At 30.4% G+C, this 16,749-nt stretch overlaps 1 protein-coding gene and 1 long non-coding RNA gene across 3 annotated transcripts in view; one reads left to right on the forward strand and one right to left on the reverse strand.

Annotated features, from left to right (window-relative positions):
• The window catches only part of LOC106466151 (synembryn-A-like), a 70,230-nt gene that overhangs the window by 16,352 nt on the left and 37,129 nt on the right, over positions 1 to 16,749 (reverse strand). The window lies entirely within an intron of this gene.
• On the forward strand, positions 2,655 to 13,486 carry LOC106466152. The gene is made up of 4 exons (XR_001291250.2): positions 2,655 to 2,738; positions 3,287 to 3,437; positions 6,846 to 6,885; positions 13,419 to 13,486. It is a non-coding gene; the product is annotated as an uncharacterized LOC106466152 (long non-coding RNA).

A 16,749-nucleotide genomic window follows, 5' to 3' on the forward strand; every position in this document is an offset into this window, starting at 1 on the left:
GTTTAAAAAATAAAGGTTCCATTTTAGCAAAGAGAGAATATCTGATTGACATCACTTGCATTGCTCTCTGCTGGTGAGGCAACTCATTTGATTGCAGTAATTATACATTATTCACTCACAACTATTAAAGATTAGCCTTTAGCTTAAAAAATGGAGAGTGCATTTGTTGAGAAACAAAGATGTATTTTTTTTTTCTTTTTGTCATTTTCATAGGTTATCTCATCAAAAGATGTAGATATCACTAAGCACGTTAGTGCTTGGTATGTAGGGATGACCTGGGAAAAAAATGGCCAATGCATATTATGTATTACTCATCATAATCTCAAATCTCTCTTATAATAGTCTAAAAGACTTTTATAAATACCTAACTTAGGTTTTCAAAAGCTATTAAGATCTTCAGCTTAACCAAAGAACATCGTTAAAACAGAGAAGAGAACCAGCGAGTAGCTTAACAGTCGATTGTTCTGCCGGTTATTCTAATTCTGGCATCAGAAGGGCCAGCTCATCAGTGCTTGAAGTTGTTGCAATGATTTACATACCAAAATGTTGTATTTTAACTTGAGGAGTGCAGAAGCAGTATAGTATTTCATTAACTTGAACACATAATGGCCATTAAGACAACTCATCTAGCCAGGCTAAAACTGCTGCAGTTCATTATAAAATATTCATTGGTATTGTATAAAAAAGAGGGGGGGAACAAGTAATATAAAAAAAAAGGATGATGTAGAGATGGCAATGCCAAAAGTACAGAAACAAGATAGGGATGAGTACACAAAACCATACAAAAAATCCCTACATAGGAGGCTACTGAGTCAATGTTATAAGCCTATGGGATTTAGCCATTGTAAGACTACAGCATTATTCATATTAAATGCTTTTGTTCAAACGTGATTTCATGTAAATAAAAGGAATTAAACATTTAGTAGTAGGTAAAAGCTTTTCTTGGAAAGATTTGGTGACTTATTTAGCAATTTTTGTATTGTTTTGTGTATTTTATACTTTTTGGCATTGCCATTCCTTCAAGATTTTTATTACTTGTGTATGTAGGTTAGCTATGCTGCCTGTACAAACAGGCTTAGTATTACAGAAGACTTGCATTGTATATGAAACAATGTAGTTACTATGCTTTTGTTGCATTTTGCTGCAACATACCCAGAGTCTGTGAAAATTGTTTTTCTCATTCACCATTTAAGTATTTTTCTTGGAAAATGTTTTAGACCCTTTGGTTAAAAATTGTTCTTATAAATAATTACTAATGTAGTCTTCTCTGTTGACACTGTGGCTTCTTGACCTGCTCTGGGATCGAGAAGACTAGCTTTCTGGTTTGCCAAGTTTTTGTGAATAATGAGCTTGTTAAAGAAAATAATAAAATCTGTATCCTTAAGTTGATGAAGAATTTGAATATGGTAAACTCTCTTATTTAGATCATTGTTCAAAACCTGGTACAGTTCTATAGGATAATTTCAATTCTAGACTTGCTCATTGGATAGATTTCAGGCTGATGTTCAGAGCAGGGCATCATGCAATCATAGCACATTTTATTTGGAGTGTGTGGGATGTTAAGCTGTCCTGGGTGCTGTTCAAACAGACCCAACTTCACTATTCTTTTTTGTGTATTTTGGAAATTGTTTTCTGCTGTTGGGAGAGAATGTCCAAATGTCTCCTGAAAGAGATACTTTGTGTATGCAACTGAACATTGTACTTTCATCTAAACCCCCACTTCCTATCCTCCAGCATTAGATGGGAGCCATCTCGTAAGTATTTCACCTGAAAACAAATTGGAGTATGTTTATTCAAAAAGTTTAGCATATTCTATTCTTTCCCTAAAATATCAGTGGGATAGCTTTCATTGGCTGCCCTGTATTTTAACAAATATTGCATGAAGTTAGCTAATAATGATGCTTGAGGAGAAAAATATTTCTAACTTCATATATACATTAATGTTTGACTTAGTTTATAATTTGTACTATTGTCAACCTATTTCTAAAGGCTAACATAATGCATTAAACAGTGCTTATATTTTTATTGTTCATTTGTATTTGAAAAAAAATAATGTGGTAACCCTGTGGAATATTTTAAGTTGCGTTTGAAGTTACACTTGAATTAGGCATTTATTCTTGTTTATGAGATTTTGTAGCTTTTTCCTTCTGATGTTTGTGTGGTAAAGAATAATGCATTGCATGCAGTTTTTTCATATTATTCAACATGTTCCTATTCATGATGCAGCTGAAAAAAATTCGGGCTTTTAATGCTTTATTAAAATTGTTCCCATTAGGCAACTGTTATATCACCACTGGTGAGTTATGTTTTGTTGAATTAAAAAAAAAAAAAAGCCAAGAATGAATCAGTGACATGGTTTATGAATTTGTATATTTATTGACATAAACCTAACATCTTAAGGAAGTGAAGTACTGAAATTTACACTAAAAATCATTCTGCCATCCTGGCTACAATTGTACCAATTATTGGTCAGCAAGCAATATCAATTGATTTTGAACTTTGATTTGCATAATTAGTGCTCCTGCACACCACTGCACAGAAGAAAAAAAAAAATTGAACCACAAACTGGCCCACTTTCAAGTTATTATAAATGTAACTTGCTAATGTATAAAGATTTTTCTGTTGTATATATTAATTGATTGCAATATATTTTCAGGTACAGTGGAGGATATGGTAGTTATGGGACTAATCCAAACTATTCTCAAGGAACATATGGCCAATCTAACTTAGGATATAGTGTAAGTATTGTTTTGTCCTGTCATTGACAAAACAAAAAGTACAATTGGAGTATATTTGTACTGAAGTAACTTGCCAAATATGGAACAAGGGGTATGTTTCTTGTGCTGAGTATTGTGTGTAAGAACACTTAATATTTAATATGATAATTAAGAAACATACCCCTTGTTCCATATTTGGCAAGTTACTTCAGTACAAATATATACAATATTGTATATACCCTTAAGAACTATATGTTAGGTATTTATATGTTCAAACATTCAATTTTAGTTATTTTTTCAAATAAACCCATGGACAGTAAACTACTTAATTTCAAAAGCTAATTAAAATTCTGGGTACACAAGATTTTTTTTTAAATTTGAATGTATGTTCATTGTGTGTGTGTGTGTGTGTGAATTACTTTGCTCAGTTATTCTTTGCTAAATGAAGTTGATACTTTCTATATTAGCTAAATAAAAATGTACACGAAGACTTAAGTATTGTTAATTCTCAGGTTATGATACTTCTTTTTTTCATTTTCCTATGTTATATTCTATGATTCTTTTTAAAGCAACAACCACAGCAACAAGGCTGGGGAGGAAATACAGGTGGAATGGCATCAAGCAGCTATTCAGGGTACAATCAGGATTACTCTCAACCTACTCAGTCACCGGGCTACAATTACAATCAGCAACAGAGTTCATCATATGGTCAAACATCTGGTCAGTGTGTCTTGCAAGTTTTTATGGAGATGTGCATTTTCAAAAACTGATTATTGATTATTTTTTAACTGTTGATTGAAAAGTTATTGCAATATTCTAGTTGGCAAATTTTCTCATCTAAATAATCTGTAATGCAGGATTCATTTTAGTGATTGATGTTTAAGTTAAAAATGTTGAAAGTTATGGGTAAGTTTTCACTTTTGAGAGTAAAGAAAAAAGCTGTCCTGGAATCAATAGACATCTTTGTTCATTAATCCTTGATTCCAACATCTAACTATGCATGATGCATTTAAAGCAGACAGCACAGGTATTCGGAGGTTTTTATCATATCAGATAGGGTGGGAACATATTCCAGCTATGGAGCTTCAGTAGCAAGTTATGGAAAATGGTCTCTTACCTACAGCACCCAGCCATCATCCTACTCACAATCCCCTGCTTGACAACAGATGTATGCCTCTAAAAATAGTTATGAAACTGGTCAAAATCAGCCTCCATACAGAACTTCCTCATCTTATGGTTCTTATACTTACACATCAGCAACGGGTTATGGGCAGCAGCCAGGCACCACCTCAGGCCTAGTCTGTAGTAGCCTAAAGTTGTGACTTCATTTCAGGTTCCACTTCTACCCTACCTTCTCTTATCACAACACCCTCAGACCAACAGTTATCACCCCAAGGAATTCCTCTGCCAGGTCATGATTTTCTAAGACTTCCAGCACATTCTACTTCTTTCTGCCGTACCATCTCAGGGTGGGCCATTAGGCCCATTTGAAGGACTTGCATCTGGAGCTAATATATAAAAGTCTCCAGGAGGATATGGCCCACCTTCATGTGGAGATATCACAAGCTAAAGTAATTTTCTTTACCATGGCAGATTGAACACCCAATCACTAGGCTAAAAGTACAATATTCTTTCCTTGCATTTCATTAGAAGCTATGTTTGGGTCCACAAGGTAAGCTTATGAGTTAGTGTTATTATGATGTCTTTGACTGATATGAAAAATTCTGAATATTTCAGAAATAGTTCTATCAACCAGAAAATGGAGAAATTACACCCCAAACTCAATAAGAATAAATTCTGAAACTGTTAATTTGCATATTTCAAGCTTAAACCTTGTTAGATATAAATTTATAAAACGTATGGAAAGACTGCTATTTAACCCTATTGCCGTGGGTCAAAGGCCATGTCATCGTGTTTGTTGACTTGCATTCAAAATTTTATTGAAACACTATTTTATGAATTTATATCAATATGTTTGGTATCAAACTGTAGATTATAATTCTAATTTTAGTATTATACATTATTTGATTTCTTAATTTAAAAGTAAATATTTATAAAAACACCTAAAAATCATTGTTTGTGTGTCATGTTGTATGTTAAATGCAGCACTGGTTCAAATTAGATGTTTGTGAAGTCTATAATAGTTTCTTACGAATTAGGAACTCAAATTACCAATATTGACAAGTTTGAATATCAAGTAAGAACCTTCAAATTTTCTGTTTGCTGAGATATCGCTCATGTACTGAATCAAATACAGTAGCCCTGCTCACCTCTTTCCAGTTTTGAAAATGGTCCCTTATATACACTTTCTTCTGTATGTGACATGTAAATATCCAATCGAAAGCTCAGAATGTCCCCCTAGTGGCTTTCTCAGCCACTTTCAAGTGTTACAACGTCATAACGTTCTTTCAATACAAATCTTCCTGCTGGTAACGTGGGTCTTTAGTGAGCTTGAAATTTCATATTTTTTAGGCCAAATACAGTTTAGTTACTAAGTTTGATAAATTATAGTGGAATTCTGTGGTATTTATATAGTAATTTATGATTTTTGGTTACTTCAATTGTATATATAAAAACCTGAAAAATGTTTTTAGTTTGACATCCTACATGTGCAAAATTTGATAAGGCTTAGTAACCTACGGCGGCAAGCAGAAAACGAGTACAAAGTTTGTAACTAAAAGAGATAATTGTTTGCTATAGTTCATTTACTGTTCTATGTTTTAAGAAAAATAAGTAAGAACTGATTTGTAAATAGTAATAATGTATATACATATATAATGTATTATAACCAAAAGATTTAAGCTATTTAGACTAAACATTTGTATTTTTGTGTTATAATTTGTAGTCGTTCTAGAATGAAAAAGTATAATTTATATTTATTTCCTAATTTTTTATGGTGGTTATGAGGTTGGTCAAATTGACATCCATTATAGTTAGGGTAGAGAAAATAATAGAACAGATATATAGTTTTACTGAAAACAAATGTTTGAAATGTATTTAGGAGGTTCTAGAGATTACTCAAATGATATTTGAGATTTTCACAAACACTAGTGAGTTACATTTTGTTGAATTTAAAAAAAAAGCCAAGAATGAATCGGTTACATGGTTTGTGTATGGTTTATACATGGTTTATGAATCTGTATTTTTATTGACATAGTTCTAACACCATCCTAACTACAATTATACCAATTATTGGTATTAAAAAGGGTTTATCTCAACAAAATGGCAAAATTTCATTGATTTTGTGCAAACTAATAGATGGGATGCAAGATTTTTTGGATATGCATTTTAATAAGCATGGACCAAAAAACTAGCACATCCACTACAGTCAAGTTATAGCATCTACATTTTGTATGAATTGAAACAGCAACTTACAGACTACTAATGCTTGAATTTAAATTACAAATATTTTCACTGAGCATTGAACTTGTTGCAGCCATATTAATTAATATATGTTTTAGTGCTGCATCTTTTATATTTTCTTTATATTTTACCTAAAAAGATAAGAAAAAATATTGCAGTCATATAACTTGGTTATATGATGGAAATCTTGCCAGTTGAGGTGGTTACACTAGCCGGATTATTTTTAGACTTTTCTAATCCTGGCCAATTTGAGTTACAAATCCAAGTTTTTAAGAATGAAAACAGACAACCATAATAAATATTGTAAACAAAATTGCTGAACTTATTTTGAGTGAAAAAACTACTGTATATTGTCAATTGGGAAACATTGTATGGTGAATATTTTCTCACACATTATAGAAACTGCTTTAAAACAGAACACTGTAAAAAAAATACTTTGATAACAATCTGATAAAATATTACTAATATATATTGGTAGAAATGAAATATATATGAAAAAACTGCTTAGTTATTTGTATCATAATGTTTTTTGTGTGAAAACTCAAACTTGTGTCAACATGAATATTTGAAAATAGGGATTAGCATTTTCAGAAATTGGTTATAGCATTATAATGTATAAATGCCACAGTCCGCAACTATGTTTGTTATGATGCTGAAGGTGTAATTTTGTCACCCAGAAGTCGTAAGTCTTTTGATACTGTTGATATTTACTACTGGAAATGTGGTTAGTCTTTACAAGTTATTAACAGTAAATCTACTATGCAGGTGGTCCTAGTTTTGGAGATCGGGGAAGATCAAGTTTTGGGTAAGTTTAATTTTTTTGTAATAAACAGTTTTCAAACACTTAATAACTACAATTTGAATTAGTTTGAAGAACATTATAATGGTAGTGTGCATTTATCATTGAAAAATTTTTAGTTATAAAATCTATCATTAATAGTAAAGGCATTTTATATGAGTCAATTTGTGTAAATTAATCCATGATCTTAAATATGATGAAAAAATAACTTGTAAAACACTGTTCATAATTGCTCAGCCATCTCACTCAAACCTAGTGCATGTGTGCGAGTCCTGAATCCTGTAGTTTTAAGACTACTCATGATATCCATGAATGAAATATTTAGATAGGAAGGGCAAAATTAAATGCTTGTACATCAGTTTCCTTATTTTTTTAAAGTATTTCTGCAAGCAATTGTCCAGGAATGTTATAGTGCCAATAAAGTCATAATTTTGTTTCTCTTTTCCTCATCACTTTGAAAGCATGCTAAAATAGATTGAAAGTAGTGACAGTTGAAACAATGGGTAAAATGTAAGAGTTGGTTCTTAACAATAACAGCATATGAAGGCATTAATGTCAAAACTCTTCTATTTTATGTGACTTAACAGTGCATACAGACACAAGTCACATATTAGAAGGGTTGTTTAACGGTGATGTTTTTAATTTTTTGACCTCATTATTAAGTTAGTCACATCAACTTGCATTACATTTTCATAATAGTTATAAACCCTGTTGTACTTCCTATTGTCATTTCAGCTGACCGGACTACATTTAAAAACCTAAATCATGGAGATAAACTTCATTAAAGTACATTTAGTTTAATTTTTACATTACTTATATTAAAGCATTTAGATATGTGTTAAATTTATTTCATTGGTGTGTGTCCATTTGTGTTTATTTTAGTATGCACATAAAAATATTTATAACACCAGTTTGAAGACTTGGGAAACAATTTCATTGCAATTAAGTTATGCTACATATTTAGAAATTTAAATGAGTGGAATTACACCATTATACGAATGCATCAGTATCAACAAAACATAGTTAAAAGTAAAATTTTGTTATTGTATAATAGAACTGGTCTACTTGACCTGTAGCTAGATTTGATCTAATAGCAATTTGAAGAAATGATGTATAAAGAACTGGGAATATTACCCCTTAAATTATCGACTTGTTTTTATACCGTTCACTACAGGTGAGGTCCACATATTGCTTCATATTGAGTAATTTTGTTTTTGCCTGTTGCAATACTTAGTGTAAAGACCTGACCAAAAAAACTGGTAATAATTAATTTCATATGTAAAATACTTAGGGAATACCAACAGTAATTAGTGGTAGTAATTGCTATATTGGTGGTATTTTTATTTAAACTTTTTATGTAACTTGTGTTATTAGGGGCACTAACCAACAAAGTTCTGAACATACAAATAATTCTGTGTATAGTTTTAAAAACATTTTCAGACAGCTGACAAATTTTATTGGTAATTTTAATGTTAGATACTTTATCATACCCTTATTCAGTAAGCTATAGAAGTAGGTTATACAAGTTATAATTTGTACATTTGAGAGAGATTTTTTACAGTTGTTTTTTAGCACTTAGATGCTATGAATATGGAATGGTTTATGAGGAAGCTAAAATACTATGATTTACATGAGGCTATTACTTGATTTTGTTTATTTTAAGTCTTTTCTTTTTCTTCTTCCTCCAAAAATCAAAGATTTGTAACACAGAAAATAGGCATTTTTTAGATTCACATGTATTTTGTAAATAAAACATGAAAAATAGCCTTGAAAGCATTTTCTACTAATTTGTGAACATTGACAGGTATGAGATATTTATCACAGTTTAATTATCTAACACTAAGAGTATTTCCCATTATGGAGATTTGGTTGTATTCATCATATCCTGGATAAAACATTTAATTGAATCACAGAAGTTAATATTTTGATACTGTATCTAAAATAGAGCAGTTAAAAACATTGAAAATATCTCAAAAAATAAGTGAATAGAATTAAATTTCAAAGCTTAAATGAATTGCAAATTGTTAGGCATTTTTTACTGGATAGTTAATGATCTGTGTTGTAGAAATGTAAAGTTTCTAGATAGATGAGCACTGAATTAAGTTTTTGTTTTACAACTGATATGACAAAGCAGTATATTCTAAATGATTAAAGGCTTATTAAAAATGCTGATGAACTAATTGCTGAAATTCTGACGTATTGTACTGAAAAACCTTGTTACTCTGGGTCTGTTTTCAAAGAACAAGAGAAAGGAACAGTTTACAAGTTGTTGTATTACCAAACACTTGAAATGTTCTGAATTATGAACAGGAATTATTCTAATATAATTAGCTATGAAATTAAGGTTTATTTTGTAATAGATAATAATAGGAACATAATTGTTTATTTCAAAGTTTGTTTTATGAAATACCCATGACTGACTAGATTTTGTACTGGAAATGTGAAATCTTCTAACATAGGCAGCTTGTATTTCAGTTAGAATGGTAAAAAACTTCATTTGATATGGTTAGTCATTTTAACAAATGACTTAATGTAAGTAGACTGCCATTGGGATTTTTTTTTATTAAACGGAAACAATTGGATTGTACATGTATGCAGTTGAGTGCGTTTTATATCAGTATTGGAAATTGTAATAGATGAATAATGTGACTTAATGTAGCAAACTATAAACTAGTTAGGGTTTTCGTATACACCACTACAAGAAAAAAACTTGGTTGTTAATGAACATGAGTTTTTTACGGACTATTGAAACTAGATGTGTTGTTACAAGAAGTTGAATGTGTCTTAAACTAATGGAACTAAGTTGTATTTTATTTTTGACACATTTGGAAAAAAAAACGTTAGGTATTTAAGTGTGTGTGCCTTACCAGTAACTTGAAACTGGTTATCTACCAAAAGTGTACCAATATTAGCAGTAGATGTTGGAGTTTTTTTATATATATATAATAGAAGAGAAGGAGCTTGATTGTAACTGGTTGTGTTTGTTTTAGAAGTAACTTATGACTGCCTATTGTAGGGTTTTTGAAGAGCCTAAATATTAGCAAGCTGCCATTAACCCTTTGCCAATGGCATGCTGCAGCTTGTAGCAATTAATGTTGCTTTCATTATATTTCATTCCAAAAATAAGACTAGTGATTGAAATTGTTTTAAATTTGACAAGAACTTTCCTGAAAACATGTAGTTTCAAGTTTCAGAAAAATAAAATATTTAGTTTTGATTTTTACAATTTTTAATATAAACAAAGATTCGTTACTTATTGTCGTTACTTGTACTTGGACTCTGAATAGTCCATCGGCAAGGTGATTTTTATATGAATTATAAAAACGCTATTTGTTATTTTAGTTTTCACATTTTATTTGCATAATTAGAACCTATTAAATGAATTTAAAAGTTTCTTATTTTCTACTTTCTCTACTATATCAACAACTCTACCTATTATCGTCAATGTACAGTGCAGTGAAATGTTTAAAATTAAGAAATGGAAATATGTACGTACCTTTTAGCTCTTCATAGAAGTATTTTGAAACTTGTTAATTTCACGCCTATCTTTTCACATATAATTTATTTTTAATTTTCCTTTCCAATTCTTTGTCTTTTATTATTTATGCCAATACGTCTGTGGATTATTGGTGACCCTTGTACAGACACTCGTTTCACTAATGCTTTGAACACAAATGATGCCATCTTGTTTATACACTTCCATAATCCAGGCCACAACAAGTTAAACTTATAAAAGTCATTAAGTCTTTCAAATATGATTTTTGAAGCGTAGATAATACATAATTAACTAAAATATAAAAGTAAGACCTATTTAAGTGTTATAGTTGATCAGGCAGACAATAATACTAATGGCAGTTACATGTACACCATGAGAAGAACTGTGCACCAATTTCAAATTAATTGGTGGTAGAGTATAGTGTAAACTGAGCACTTTCTAACAACTGTATACACTTGTGTCAACTAACCACATGTATGTTGTAGATCTCAAGGCAAAGTATAGAATATGGGCGTAGCACCTGTCAAGGGTTTGAAAATTTACATCTGTTGATCAGTGAATACAGTTCTAAGAATTTGTATCTTGCGTGTCGAAAGGGCATGCAGACCTACATTAGGGTCTGGACATTCATGTACATCACATGTGTATGTGTTTATACTCAGCTCTTGCTAAAGTGGAGATTTTTCATAGTGCGTGGATTATGTGCCACGAAAACTGCAGGTTAATTGTTTTAATGTTTCCTTTGACAAAAAGAAATTAAAACTTAGATAACATAACAATTCAAATTATACATTATAATGTTAATTTCATTGACATGTGTATTGATAGTAAAGTGGTTTAATTAAGTTTTGAATGTAATGTAGTACCAATGCAGAAAGAAATTTAAAAATGGCACCAGGAGGCTATAGGATTAAGTCTTCAGGGCTTGCTTTAGAACAGAAAGAAGAAAAAACTGAACTGTATATGGCTGCACATGTTTCTTTTGAATGGATAAAAATATCACCTTCTAGGAAATGAAGTCACAATAACTAGTTTATGGCTTCCCCACTTCATTGAAACTAAGCAGGTATCTGCTTGAAATAAAATATAAATTTAATTAGAAAAAAGACTGCATAGGTGAACCATTTCTGCTATACAGGTTAGTTACAGCTGTTTAATGCATTTAACTACTGTTACCGCTAGCAATAGTTCATACAGAAAAAGTAGCTTTGAGTTTGTTATGATATAGTTATCCAATGCAACAAATAAGTAATAGTTGCTTGTAAGCTGCTGTTACTTGAGTTAGAAGGGTCATTAGTTGGCACTGATGATGTCAGTACTTATTTTACATAGTTTGATTAAATCACACAAATTTTAAGAGTTTGTAAGGTGTTGAGATGTGTTTTCAATAGACAAGTTCCACCTTTGAAGGGTTTTTAGTGTGTTATTGAACTTTTGAGTAATTATGAAAAAATTGAGTTTTTTTATGTATATGTATGTGAAAAGGTAATTGGATGTCTGATGAAGGATATTACACTATACCATTACCTTTGCATTAAAATTATTGTAATATATCTAGAATAATATTAGAAGATTAATTTTACATCTGCTAAGCTACAAAATTTGAAGATATGTTTAGTCAAATATGTTGGTGGTGTTAATAGTTTTGTTGTAGATTATTCCAGAGTAATCATTTAGAAATATGTTTAACGTCTCATTTAAACTTGGTTGACAAGAATAAGATATTACTATACAAATATCTTGCTATAAAATAGGTGTAGCTACTGTTTGATGTTTCTAGGGTTGAAAGTGCTATTAACTTCTATATTGATTGTCTGGATTATATAGTGAAACACTCACTTTTTAAAAAAGTATGAATATTAAATAAAATATTTTATGTAAGTTATTTCACTTGATAATAAACTGACATAAGATTATGTATTGTTGAAATATGTGGACCATCAACTTGAGAGTCTGAATGGGTAAAAGGAAGCAAGAGAAATGATCATATAATGTGTATATGAAACAAAGAATAGTTGTTTTTAAGCATTGATCTACCAAGAAGACACGATTCATAGCCTATTTAATTCTCTGAGTTGTTAATTGGCTTAAATGCAATTGAACATGCAGACAGAAATTTAATAAGATATTTAAAAACAGTACTCAATATTTGTTTTTTTTCTTTTCCCCTCCATTTAAAACAGGAAATATTTGAGAAAACTTTAGTTTGTGAAATTTTTGGTTTAGTGAGCAAATGTTAAATAAACTTAGCTTTGAATAACTGGCAGGGGTAATCCTTTTAAATATTCATTAAAATTCCATACATCTATAGTAGACCTAAAATTGGTTAGTTTTTAGTAACAATTGGATCTTCATTGAATTGTATTTTAAGCAGTAACGTGTATAATTGCTTTAACTACATATTGCTTGCTTATTCTTTGTGCACTAACTGCTTGAGTAGCAGCAATGAAGTGTACTAGTATAAAATAGCTCTGTATTTCTATTATAAGTGGGATACTTGCTTCTGTGAGTGAAAATATTAAAATTAAAAATTTGTAATCAGTCTTTGATGCCAGTATAAATGTTACTTTTAATAAACTTTAGATTGTAGTTTTTAAACAATCTGTACATACACTTAAGAAACCAGTATATTATATGAGTAATTGAAACATTTTTTGATAGGATGAGAGTTTTTCGTTTGAACAAGCTGTAGCTCTTAAACGTTATGTTTTAGTATTTTTTTTTTAACAGGTGTAATCCAAATTGCAGAAGAACCAGTGGTTTTTATAGAAACATATGTTATAGAAAGTAACTGAATAAGTATTTAGAAACTTTTATGTAAATATGCCAGACAGCTCCTGTGTATATACCAGAATGGATGTAGTGCTTATAAAGTAAGCAAGACATCCTTGTAGTTTTTAAGTAAATAGCACAAAACTGTTTGGATAGATTTAACAAATTCCCACTGGTTCCATTGCTAATTGGACTAAAGTTAGACATAATAGTGTTTTGAAGTTTTCCAAGATGAAGAGTTCTCACTGAAATTTCTGTGCTTCGATTGTAGTAACCAAGGGCCTGGTGGAAGGGGAGGTTTCAACAAAGGTAAAGCATTGCAAAAGTGATGCTCAGTTTTTATATAATGTTGACAGTTAAATAAAAAGCTAATTTTGAACATTTTTATAGGGTGGTGGCTGTTATTTACAAAGTATATAATATTTTCTGTGTGATCGTTGTCATTTAACACATGTTTGACATTTGTGAGAGGTAAGTTTGAGAAAGTCTTGGATACAAAGAAACTTGAGTTGAAGAAAAAAGATGCTTTCCAAACACAACAAAAAGTGCTTATGGCAAAAATATTACCCGACGGCTGTCATAAATTAAATCCAACAGATGTTAAATATTATTTTTTGAAAAATTGTGCTGCTTCGTGCATGGCTGAGTGGTTTCATATGTACTGTAGCTTGCAATTGCTAATGTGTGAAATAGAAATAACTTAAATAATTCAAAATAGATTAGACTATTTCCTCAGATGGGTTGAATTTTGATTGGGAGTATTTCATAAATGAATGAATGTGTAGTTTATGTTGATTGTAAATGTAGTCAACTTTTGAAGCAATTACTTAATTATGCATGTTAATGACAAAAATTCTATTTTCATTGTTTTGTTTAATATTATTCATCTTAAACATTAAAGTCAAACTTTGTTGACTAGTGATTTTTAGTTTTTGATATAGAATACAGCTAGTTGCAGATTTTATTGGAAGTTAGCAGATATATTTTGAAAGACCTTGTTTTTTTGTACGTTTAAAGTAATAACTAATTTTTAAGCTTGGTTATTAGGCTACTCAGCGAGTTGAAAAAGTGTTTAATAATAATGATTTTAAGGTGAGTTATCATACCAGCAAACATTTGTCTGTAATTTTATGGTAGTGAAATAACACTTTTTATATAGAATAATGTATGAGAAGGTAAGATTGTGTTCTATAATTGTAAATATAGTATTTGTAAGTTCTTCAGATACAGGTCAAGATTGTTCATTGGTTTTATCAAAAAAGTTTCTATATAAAACATAACATTGATGAAATACCTCGGTATATTACTATAAAAGTTTACTTATGACTGTAGCAGAAAATATACTACAAATTTGTCTCATGAACTTGTAGGAGAATTAATGTATTTTTAATGCATCATTTCAGTTTTCAAAATTTTTTGTAATTATTCAAAACTGTGTATTTTGTATAGACATTTTTCTTCTTGAACAAAAAACCACAGCAAGGAAAAATGACTCGTAAGAAAAGAAAGAATTTTAGCAAAGTACAGAATCAAAAATATTTGGTCTAAACACTGCAAGATTTCTTTTAAGCAAAACTGAATATTAAATAAATTTTCTAGATCTTGGAACACTTTAAAAAGCTCCTTTAAATGTTCTTAAGAGAAACTTTTGTACAGTATTATTTGCAAGTGCTACTGAAAATTAGTTGTAACATAGTCCATTTTTGTGAATTTAGCAATAATGAGGATTTGGTTTGAATTGGATCCTGGAGTTGTAAAAAATTCTAGAACAGTTCTAGGAGCACGCAAGTAAAACATGACTGATGTTCTTTAGAAAAATGTCAAATTCAAGAATAAGCATAAGAGTATATTGAAAGTAAATTGCTTAAAACCTGGTTTTTTTCTTTAAAAAATTGTTTGAGTGATTATGAGCACAGTTAAACATAAAACACTAGATAAATACAGTTCTATTGACTATTAATTTAAGTACTCAAATATAATGAAAGTAAAGCACGCATGAACCATGGGTTTGACTAGAAAAGGGATTAGTATTAAACAGTTTTAGAATAAGCATATGAGTGTATTGGAGGTAAGAACCCTGTTAAGTGATGTTTTTGTCTATGAAAATACACTGGTGTTAATCCTAAGATAAATATGTGAGCTCAGTAGATGTAAAACTTCTGAACCATGACTTTCAATAAAAGACTGTATATTAACTACTTCAGGTATAAGAAGAGTACAATAAATATAAAACATGGTGTTGTCAATAAGAATGAGAACAGATATTTTTGTCATTTCAACAGATCAGAGATCAGCCCCACCACCTCTTGAGCCATTGAGTTTTAGTAATTTCCTCCCTCCCAAAAAATATAAGAAATAGTATTCTGCATATATTGCAAAAGGACTGTTGTAAAAGCAAACATTTTTTATTTCAGGAGTGTAGTTAAATATTTTACCTTGGTGGTAAAGTTGGCATAGTTACTGCCCCTTTTTCATTGTTGAACAGATAAAATAGAAAAAGCAGAGGTGTCTAAAGGTGTATATGATAATATAAAAAAATACCTCTGTTTGTTACGAAAGTGTTAATTATGAGTACAAAGTAATACATAAGGATGTACAGAAGACTGTTTATGCTTGCACATCATATCAATGAGGAAGGTATACCTTAACATCCTTTGAAGCCAGTGTGTGATTGTAACATTTCTGTAACTACGTGGAATGTTGCTCATACTTGTTCTCATTTTTATTTATTCAAAAGCAGAAATTATCTTCAAAAATCTAAAAACTTTGTAAAAGGTTCATTGATTATAATTTATCTCAAAAGTGCTTGCATATCAAATAATGAAAAAACTTTAGAGATATTTGATTTTCTTTCTGCAGAAACACAAAGTCATTTTCATTTTATTGATAACAGGCTGATAAGGGTTAGTGATTGACAGATGATACAAATCAAATGGAAGACTAAGTGGCATCATTTATAGTTGTTAGTTTCATGGAAGAAACTTTTATCAGAGCTGTATTATGATATATCCTCATGTTTCAGCAACCAGTGTAGACCCAGGCAAGTCAGTACAGTTTGACCAGAGCATAAACTGTTTGTTGAAAGCATTAACAAAAATGTAGATCCAGAAATTGTACCTGATTAAACACTGTTAACTCAAAGATAAACAAGGGAGTCCTTTATATAAAAATGATCTTCTTATACAAGGAACATTAATTGATGACACTTAACAGATACCAGATTTCCCCGAATCCATAAATAAACAACGATATTTTATTTAGATTTTCCTTTACTTGGCTTTAGCCTCAATGTTTTCATGAACAAAATATTAGTTTGTCAAGAAATTAATGTTGCTTTTCTTTTGATGAAAAACCCGAACAACTTGTATATCAAAACATTTGTAAGTACATTGAAGTAGTCTCCATTTTTATTGATGATGCTTTTCCATCTTACAATCAGATTGTTAATGCCCTGATTATAGAAATCATTTGGCTTTGAAGCAAAAAACATGTTGATGTCCTCTTTAACATCTTTCACATTTGCATACATTTTCCCATTAAGATGGAGTTGCAGCAAATGAAAAAGATGGTAATCTGATGGTGCCATATCTGGAGAATATAGT

This window comes from Limulus polyphemus, unplaced genomic scaffold (genome assembly GCF_000517525.1).
Source record: "Limulus polyphemus unplaced genomic scaffold, Limulus_polyphemus-2.1.2 Scaffold2169, whole genome shotgun sequence".
NCBI lineage: Eukaryota > Metazoa > Arthropoda > Merostomata > Xiphosura > Limulidae > Limulus > Limulus polyphemus.